We start from the raw sequence: 11,021 nt of genomic DNA on the forward strand, positions 1-11,021 counted from the left end.
AAAAAAAGATAAGTGTTGGTGGGGGTGTGGTGAAAGGGGAACTCTCTTACACTGCTGGTGGGAATGTAAATTAGTCCAACCACTGTGGAGAACAACTTGGAAATTCCTCAAAAATCTACAAATAGAACTGCCATATGATACAGCAACCCATTTCTTGGCATCTACCCAAAGGACAGAAGAATTTCTCATTGGAAAAGTGCTTGCACATCGATGTTTACTGCGGCACTTTACACGATTGCTAAGACATGGAACCAACCCAAATGCCCCCGTACAGCTGAATGGATTGAAAAATTGTGGCACATATATTCTATGAAATACTATTCAGCCATTAAGAACAACAAAACCCTGGCTTTTGACAGAAAGTGGAATAATATGGAAGATTTACTGCTGAGTGAAGCAAGTCAGGCTATGAAGGAGAGACATTGTATGTCCCCACTTAATATATACCGAATGTCCGCATCTATAACTGAAACTGATGGGCTAAAGGATGTACAAACAGAAGAGGTGGATGTGAATGCCAGGTGTGGTGTGTGTGGAGGAGTGGGGCCTGGGGAAGAACATTTGGAAGAGGGGTACAAAGACAGCATTGTTGAGACAGGGAGGTAGTGTTGTTATATTTTGATCAACTCGACCGGGGAGAAATGTTCATATATTGAAATGATCACCTCGTAAGCTAAATAATGTGATTAAATGTATTTTTAAAATGTAAATAAAAATTAAAAAAGAAAAAACTATATATGGATTTCAAAAAATTTTGCAACAAAATAAACTCATACTTTAATTCTATTCTTCCACAGACTTTTAAAAGTCCTCTAATGTTTAGAATTTATAAGTTTATCTCCATCTCCAGGTTGCAGCTATGGTGCAGGTTGAGCCTCAGTGGAATGGAGTGAAGAAGCTGTAGAGAGATTGCGACTCATCTTCCCCTGCCCACCTCTGAACTCCCAGATGTGTAAGTTGAGATCTGGAGGGTCCCACTCTTCCCCACTCTTTGTGCCATTAGAGTTTCTGGGTTCCAACCACAGTGCAGAGTGAACCTCAGTGTGATGAAGTGACAGAGCTGCAGAGCTGCAGAGCTGCATGGCCCATCTGCAACAACCAATGACTTTTAGAATACCTGGTATCCTTTGAGACTTCCTTTAGTTACATCCTTCAGCTTTGCCCTAGGTACACCTGGTCCTGAGACTCTGGAGAGGAACCAACCACTTCAATCTGACTAAATACACCATTCTCAGATCCAAAGATGAGGTCCTCTCTGAAGAACACACAAGAGAAGTAGAGCACATCTTTCCCTCTGACACTACAGAATTAAGAAATTAGGAAGAAATGTATAACCCATCAGATGAACAGAAACCAATTCAGAGACACAAGAAAAATCAGAAACCAAGAAAAGATGTCTCCCTCAAGAGAAAAGAACAACTCCTCATCATCCATAGACAGCATAACAGAACTCAGAAACGTCAGATAAACAATTCAGAATATTCATAGTGACTAAACTAAATGAGATAAAAGAAAAAAGAGACTACAAACACCAGGAGGTGAAGAAGTCCTTCCACAATCTGAAAGAATAACTAGACACCATAAAGAAGAATCAAACAGAACTGTTAGAGATGAAGACAGTAACTCAGAAAATCAAAAGCTCCCCCTCCCGAGAGTATAAATAGCAGATTAGATCATGCAGAAGAATGAATCTCTAATCTAGAAGAAAAAACTTCTGACCTAGAAAAAAAATCAATAAAAAGAATTTTTAAAATAAACAAAAAATAAGGATAACATAAAGGAAATACTAGATACCATAAAACGCCCAAACGTCTGAATAATTGGTATCCCAAAACGAGAAGAACATAAGGACACTGATAATCTATTCCATGAAATACATTAAAGAAAACTTTTCAAACCTACAGAAACATCCAAACATTCAAACCCAAGAAATACAAAGAGCCCCAAATAGAATCAAAGAAGACCCTCTCCACAGCACATCATAGTCAGAGTGACCAAAATCACAAGATTCTTAAAATGCTAATAGAGATAAATAAGATTATAATAATAATATAAATAAATAAATAAATCCTGCATAAGAATAGTGGAGTGGGAGACATATCACTCCCTAATCCCAAGATATACCATAAAACTGTGATCATCAAGACAGCATGGGATTGGCACAAAAACAGGCATGTGGATCAATCAAATAGAATAAAGATCGCAGAAACAAACCCCAAAGCTTATGCCAACTGATTTTTGATAAAGGATACCAGTTAATCAATTGGGGAAAGGAAAACCTCTTTAGTAAATGGTGCTGGAAAAACTGGGTATCCACCTGCAGAAAAACGAAACTGAACCCCCATCTTTCACCATTAAAAAAAGTCAACACAAAATGGATCAAAGATCTGAACCTAAGACCTCAAACTATAAAACTACTGGTGGAAAATACTGGAGAAATTCTGGGAGACGTTGGAGTAGGCAAAGACTTCTTAAAAAAGACTCCCAAAGCACAATCAATAATCCCTAAAATAGACAAGTAGGACTATATCAGACTAAGAAGTTTCTGCACAGCAAAGCACATGGTAACAAGCACGAATCAAGAACCCTCAGAATGGGAGAATATTTATCTAAAATATGCCTCAGACAAGGGACTGATAACCAGAATACACAGGGAACTCAAGTGCCTTACACACAAAAAATAATAATAATAATAATAATAATTAACCCAATTAAAAGATGGAAAAATGAGCTGAACAAAAATCTCTCTAAGAAAGACATATGAACAACAAAAAAGCATATGAAGAAATTCTCAACATCCCTCATAAGGGAGATGCAAATTAAAACCACAATGAAATACCACCTAACCCTTGTCAGAATGGCAAAGATAAAAATTATAAAAAGTGGTAAGTGTTGGTGGGGATGTGGTGAAAAGGGAACTCTCCTACACTATTAGTGGGAATGTAAACTCATTTAGCCATTGTGGAGAACAATATGGAGGTTCCTTAAAGATCTACAAATAGAACTATCATTTGATCCAGCAATCCCACTTCTGGATATCTACCTAAAGGACAGAAGAATCCTCAGTTGGAAAAGCACTTGCACATCAATGTGTATTGCAGCATTATTCATGATCCCTAAGACGTGGAACCAACCCAAATGTCCACAAACTGATGAATGGATTGAAAAAGTGTGGCACATATACTCTATGGAATACTACCTAGTCATAAAAAAAAACAAGTTCCTGGTTTTTGACAGAAAGTGGATGAATATGGATGATTTACTGTTGAGTGAAACAAGCCAAACTATGAAGGGGAGACACTGTTGCAGTGAAATTAGTTAGCAATGATGAAGACAGTTGGAATGGGGCAAGAGAAAAGAAGAGTATGGAAAAGGATAGCAAGAGAACAAATAGAGGCATGACATTAGTGGGACACAGAAATGGTTTATTACCTGTTGATGATGACATGTATAGTATTCTCAACTGGACTGGTCTGAGAAGTATTTCATGGTGGGTAAAGTCTTTTTTCAAGCAAAATGATAAATAGTGATTGAATGTTTAAAAAAATCATTGGAATAATAATAATAATCTGGAAAAGAAATAATGAAAAGCTATTTGATGATGACTATGGGGATTTTAATGTCTTTGTATTGACTGATATGCATGGCATTCCTTCTGGAAAAAGAAATGTAATACACTCTAAAGCTATATGAGATTCCATGTAATATAAACAAGATTATGATAATGATAAAAATGAATAAAATTTTTAAAATATGTCAACAGAAAAACATCAAATTACTTACAAAGATAATACCATTAGGCTAACATCACACCTCTCAACAGAAACAATATAAGCAAGGAAAGAATGGAAGATATATTCAAAGTGTTAAAGAAAAGCAATTTTAACTAAAAATGCTTTACCTGGCAAGATTATCTTCAAATGGGAAGAAAAAAATTTAAAAAACCTTCTGAGGCCCTTCATGGCTACTGGGAACTAGTGATTTCAGGGGAAGAGGATAAATGAAGATTTTCGACTGGTAATTCAGCCTCCAGCACACAAACTCACATGGTAGGAAGACTTTCAAGCCTCCTGTCTCTGTCTCTGTCTCTGTCTCTCTCTACCTCTGTATCTGTCTCTATCTTCTCATTTTTTTGTAATTTTTCCTTTTAAAAACTTTTTAAGGTAAAGTGGTTTCTTGGCTTTCAGCCCCTCTTTCCCCTTTATCTTGTTAATAATCCTATCTCCCTCTCCCAACTCAGGAGAGTCAAAGGAGCAGGCCTCAGAAGACACCTTCATGGCTACTGAGAATGAGTGATTCCTAATTTTTACTTCTTTAAAAAAAAAATAGTAATTTTTTTTTTACTTTTTTTCTCCTCTTTTTCTCTGTTTCTTGGTTGTTTTGTTGCTGTTGTTTATCTCTCTATGTTTCCTTTTCTGCATGATCCTGGACACTCAGATTGAACTTCAAGTTTGGGAAGAAACACACTTTCCATCTGATGACTAGAAATCACTGCAGGACCACAAGAAATATAGAAAAGCAAGAAAATACCTCTCCTCCAAGGGAAAAGAATAACTCCTCTTCATCCACAGATAGTTCAATGGAAATCATGGAAATGTCTGATAAAGAATTTAGAGCGTTCATAATGGCGAAGCTAACTGAGATGGAAGAGAGAGGAGGAAGGAGCTGACGAGTTCCCGGAGGTGAGGAAATTCTTGCAAGATCTAAAAGAGGAATTACACGCTCTACAAAAGAATCAAATGGAACTATTACAGATGAAGACTATAATATAGGAAGTCAAAATCTCTCTTGAAAGTATTAAAAGCAGACTATATCATACAGAAAATAGAATCTCTGACATAGAAGAGAAAATTACTGGCCTAGAAAAATCCACCACAAAGAAAATGCCCCGAAAATTTGAGAATAATATACGAGAAAGACTAGATACCATCAAGCGTCCAAACATCCAGGTAATTGGCATCCAAGAAGGTGAAGAGATTAATAAGGGCATTGATAATCTATTCCAGGAAATCCTGCAAGAAAACTTTCCAAACCTGGAGAGGCACTCAAAGATCCATTCCCAAGAAATACAGAGGACCCCAAATAGAATCAGTCTAAGAAGATCTTCTCCAAGACACATTATAGCCAGACTGACCAAACTCACAGGCAAAAGATAAGATGCTAAGATTGGCAAGAGAGAAACAGCAAGTTACCTACAAAGGATATCCCATCTGACTAACAGCAAACCTCTCATCAGAAACAATGCGAACAGGGAAAGAATGGGAAAATATATTCAAAGTGTTAACGAAAAAGCAATTTCAACCGAGAATACTGTACCCAGCAAAATTATACTTCATATGGGAAGAAAAGACAAGAACACTCTCAGATAAACAAAATCTGAAAGAATTTACCAGCACCAGACCAGGTCTCCAAGAAGTTCTCAAGGGAGTGCTATGTCAGGAAAATTAAATGTACTCACACAGAAATAAGAGTTTGAATACTAAGAAGATGACCAACTTATAGGGACAACTCTGGAGTTGAATATTATAACCCAGAATTCAATCAGGAAGATCGAACCATAACAGAAGATAAAGTACTTGAGATTGAACTGGTGAAATAGCATTCTGTGACTTTTGACTAAAATATTGTTGCTTTTCTTCTAGGCTTTGTTGTCCAGTTTTAAGAGTTTTTGTCCTGTCTTGACCTGTCAATAGGTTCATCTACCTACTTTTAAACAGAATACTAACCTGTTTCTAGACTTTAAGTTCTAAGCAAATTTCCTTACCAATTCAAAACTGCTTTTCTTGAAATTACCAGCTGAACTTGCTACTGGAAGTAGTTAGATTATTTAAGAAATTGTGTGAGCAATAAAATGTGGGAGGAAAAGGAATGGAAGACAACTGTATACACCAGCGATAGTGTGAGAAGAGGGTGGGAAAGGGCAGACGGTCAGACAAAGGGGTAAATATAAATATATACATATATATGTGTGAGTGTGTGTGTGTGTGCGTGAAACTAGAAATGGAAAATTATTGGTGATAACATACACAATTAAGTCACTACGCAGTATTTTCTGGATGGGAAACCACTTTTTGTATGCTATGACAATGATTAGGGGATGAATGTAAATTAATTAATTCTAAAAAAAATTTCAGGAGAAAAAAAAACATGGAAACTATTTTTCTTGAAATTAAAAAAAATGCATATTGATGACTACAATAAGCTATATAGTCCCAGCTAAGTGCTTCTTTATAGTATGTTCATTCTACTCACTGAGGTTAATGCCTAAAGTCAGACTTGTGTTCGTGGATATGTATATGTCAGCTGCACTTGCTCTTGGAAGTATTTAAATTAATTAAGTTGATTAGCAAATAAATGCAATGGGAGGAAAAGGCATAGAAAGCAACCATGGATACCAGAGACAGGGTAGAAGGAGGGTGAGACATGGCAGAGGGTGAGAGAAAGAGAATCAAGGATGGCAAATAAACCAGCTCTTCAAGAAATAATAGAGAGTGCTATACTAGGAAAACTAAAGAGAGACAGACAGAAATAAGAGAACAAAAACAACCAAGAAAATGGCTAATGAAATGTCAGAGACAAGCCCAGAAATATTGATAATAACACTGATTGTTAATCAATTAAATTCTCAAATCGGGAACCAGCAGTTAGCATAATGGCTATGTTGCTGGACTCCCACGTAGTCGACCACAGCTCGCGTCCCAGACCAGGTGGTTTAAAACTCACGCCAGGCGCGTGTGCATGTATGTCCAAGATCCCGAGAGGAGAATGGAGGAGAAAGGATTGCTGCGTGACCATCCCCCCTGGGGGGTGATTTCTCGCTTTCTGTCTCTATGCCTCTCTGTCTGTCTGGCGAGTGCAGGTGCCCTATAGCGAAAATCTCTCCAAAAAAAAAAAAAAATCTCAAATCAAGGGACACAGACTGGCGAAAGGTAACGTAGCTGGACTCCCACATGGCTGACTGCAGTTTGGAGGGTTGATTTGGGCATATGTGCCCAAAATCTCAAGAGGAAAATGAAGGAGAAGGAAATCCAGCATGGCTGATCCCCTGGGGGATGATTTCTCACTTTTTGTCTCTTTGTCTCTCTAGTGAGCACACTCACCCTATAGCAAATATTTCCCTCTCAAAAAACCAGAAACCCTTTATCTGTTGCCTACAGAAAAGCACTTCTTGGATAAAGATATACATAGACTGAAAGTGAAGGATTGGAAAAAGGTATTCCATGCAAACGGAAACCAAAAAAAAAAAAAAAAAGGCTGGAGTCACAATATTGGTTTCAGACAAAATAGGCTTTGATACAAAAACTGTAAGAAGAGAAAGAGAAGGCGTTATATCGTACTAAAAGAGCTAAGTCACCAAAATATAATACTCATAAATATCTATGCACCCAAATACTTGAAGGAAATACTGCTAGATCTAAAAGGAGAAACAGATTGCAAAATACCAATATTTGAAGATCTCAACACCCCACTATCTCCTTTGGACAGGTCATCTAGACAAAAAATATGTAAAGAGATATAGGATCTAAATGATACCATAAACCAAATGGACTTGACAGACATCTATTGAATCTTCTATCTGACTACCACAAAACACATGTTTTTCTTGCCCCCACATGGAAACTTTTTGAAGATTGACTATATGCTAGGGCACAAAACAAGCCTTTACAGATACAAAGGAAAAGACACTATAACCAACATCTCTGACCATGATGGAATTAAACTTGCTATTAATTTCAGAAAAAAACCTTGAAAATACACAAACATGGGGCCAACAAGTGGCACAGTGATTAGGAGTGCTGGACTCCCACGTGGTCAACCACAGTTTGAGTCCTGGACCCGGCAGCTTCTCTCTCTCTCTCTCTCTCCCTCTCCCTCTCTCTCTCTCTCTCTCTCTCTCTCTCTCTCTCTCTGTTCAAATTAAAATAAATAAATAAAATAAAGTTCAATAAAATAAAAAGAAAACACACAAATATATAGAAACTAAAAACCCTACCCCTGAATGACTTCACAATGACTGAAAAAACTAAAACTAAAATCAAAAGTTTCATTGAAACCAATGATAATGAGAACATGAGTTTCCATAACTTATGGGACACAGCAAAAGCAGTCATAAAAGGGAAGTTCATTGCAATTAGTGTGCATAAAAGAGAAAAAGATAGAAAGGTGGCAAATAGGCAACCTAACAATACACCTTGGGAATAGTAAAAACAACAACAAAATGCCAGGAGAAAATAAATAATAAAGATCTGAGCAGAAATAAAATAGAGAATAAACAATCTATCCAGAAAACAAATGAAACCCAAAGTTAGTTATTTGAGTAGATAAACAAAATTGACACATCGTTAGCTAAACTAATTAATAAGAGAGAAAGGAACCAGATAAATCAGATTTTCAATGAGACAACCAATATTGCAACAGACATAACAAAAATACAAAACATCATTAAAGAATACTATGAGCAACTGTATACCAACAAACAAGAAAACCTACAGAGATGCAGAGAAAGTGCAGATCATCAAAAATAATAGTAATAATGAAAGACAGAAAAAATAAATAAAAGAAAGAGAAAGAAAAAAGAAAGGAAGGAAGGAAGGGAGGGAGGGAGGGAGGGAGAGAGGGAGGGAAAGAAAGAAAGAGAGAGAGAGAGAAAGAAAAAAAAGAAAGAAAGAAAAGAAAGAAAGAAAGGAAGGAAGGAAGAAAGAAAGAAAAAGAAAGAAGAGAAAGGAAGGAAAAGAAATCAAAGAAAGAAACAAGAAAGAAAACCTGGATGAGATGGACAAATGCCTGGACATTTATAATTTACCAAGATTGAATCAGGAAAACAGAGAAAACCTGAATAGACCCATAACAAGCCACGATATTGAATCAGTAATAAATAGCCTCCCAACAAAGAAAAGCCCAAGTCCTGATGGCTTCACTTCTGAATTCTATAAAACTTTTAAAGAAGAGCTAATTCCCATTCTACTCAAACTATTTTTAAAGATCGAAAGGAAGGAACCCTCCCAAACTCATTTTATAAAGCCTCTATCACTCTCATCTGCAAAACAGACAAGGACATAACAAAAAAGAAAAACTACAGATCAATATCTCTGATCAATATGAATGCAAAAGTTCTCAATATGATACTAGCAAATCTTTGCCAATGACATATAAAAAAGATTATAGACCACAACCAAGTAGGCTTTATTCCAGGAATCCAAGGGTCGTTAAACATATCCAAAACCATAAATGTAGTACATCATATTAACAGAAAAAAAGATAAAAACCAGAGGATCATAAAAATTGATGCAGAAAAAGCATATGATAAAGTACAGCATCCCTTCATGATAAAGACTCTCAGCAAAACTGGCATAGAAGAAACATTTCTCAACACAATAAAATCCATATATGAAAAACCCATAATTAACATCATACTAAATGAGGAAAAGGAGAAAGCTTTTCCACTAAAGACTAGAACAAGACAAGGTTGCCCACTTTCTCCACTCCTTTTCAAAATAGTACTGGAGCCCTGCTTTGCAGATGCCGCCAACCCAGTGTCTTGCCCTCAACCATGGTCAACTCCACCATCTTCAACATCGCTGTTGACCACGAGCCCTTAGGCCACATTTCCTTTGAGCTGTTTGCAAACAAAACACAAAAGACAGCAGAAAACTTTCATGCTTAGAGCACTGGAGGGAAAAACTTTGGTTATAAGGGTTCCTGCTTTCACCGAATTATTCCAGGGTTTATGTGCCAAGGTGGCAACTCCACACACCATAATGGTACTGGTGGCAAGTACATCTATGGTGAGAAATTGATGATGAAAATTTCATCCTGAAACATACAAGTCCTGGCATCTTGTCCATGGCAAATGCTGGACCCAACACAAATGGTTCTCAGTTTTTCACCTGCACTGCCAAGACTGAGTGGTTAGATGGCAAGCATGTGGTCTTTGGCAAGGTGAAAGAGGGCATGAATATTGTGAAAGAGGGCATGAATATTGTGGAAGCCATGAAATACTTTGGGTCCAAGAATGGCAAGACCAGCAAGAAAATCACCATTGCTGACTGTGGACAATTTTAATGAATTTGACTTGTTTTCTCTTAACCACCAGACCATTCCTTCTGTAGCTCAAGAGAGCACTCCTCCACCCCATCTACTCACTGTGTCCTGTAACCTGTGCTCTCAAGCAGTTCTTTGGGTTGCATATTTTACCTATTTCCCTCAAAGTACAGCTGAATTGCAAAGCTAAGTTTATGATTATGAAATAAAAACTAAGTAACAAAAAAAAAGTACTGGAAATCCTAGCCTATGCTATCAGAAAAGAGAATAAAATAAAAAGTATTCACAAGAAATGAAATTATCTCTATTTGCAGATGACATGATTATATATGTAGAAAACCTAAAAGAATCCATTAAAAAAAATTCTGGAAATGATAAATAGATACAGTAAAGTGGCAGAATAAAAAAATCAAGATACAAAAATCATAACTATATCCCAACAATGAGCAAACTGAGGCAGAATTAGAGAAAGCAATCCCATTTACAATAACCAGAAAAAGTATAAGATACCTAGGAATAAACTTAATCAAATAAGTCAAAGACTTCTATAAGGAAAGCTATGAAAACCTAAAAAAAAAAAAAAAATTGAAAATGGCACTAAAAAGTGAAAGGACATTCCATATTCCTGAACTAGAAGAAGTAAATCATCAAAATGTCAATATTACCAAAATTAAGATACATATTTGGTGCAATCTCAATCAAATTACCAGAGACATTCTTCACAGATATAGAAAAAACAATCATAGAATTTGTCTGGAATCATAAAAGCCCAATATTAATAAAGCAATTCTGCACAAAAAGAGTGGAGTAGGAGGCACCTCACTCCCTAACCCCAAAATATATTACAAAATTATGATCATCAAAACAGCATACTACTGGCACAAAAACAGGCATGTAGACCAATGGAACAGAATAAAGATCCCAGAAATAAACCCCAAAATGTATAACCAACTGATTTTTTTTTTTTTTTTAGAGAGAGA

General features: G+C 36.4%; 1 pseudogene; it reads left to right on the forward strand.

The window, feature by feature from the left end:
- Nucleotides 1-9,541: 9,541 nt before the first annotated feature.
- LOC102483424 (peptidyl-prolyl cis-trans isomerase A pseudogene) lies at nt 9,542-10,122 on the forward strand (annotated as a pseudogene).
- Nucleotides 10,123-11,021: the final 899 nt, after the last annotated feature.

The sequence above is a fragment of the Tupaia chinensis genome, unplaced genomic scaffold (assembly GCF_000334495.1).
Source record: "Tupaia chinensis unplaced genomic scaffold, TupChi_1.0 Scaffold000557_1, whole genome shotgun sequence".
Taxonomy (NCBI): Eukaryota; Metazoa; Chordata; class Mammalia; order Scandentia; family Tupaiidae; genus Tupaia; species Tupaia belangeri.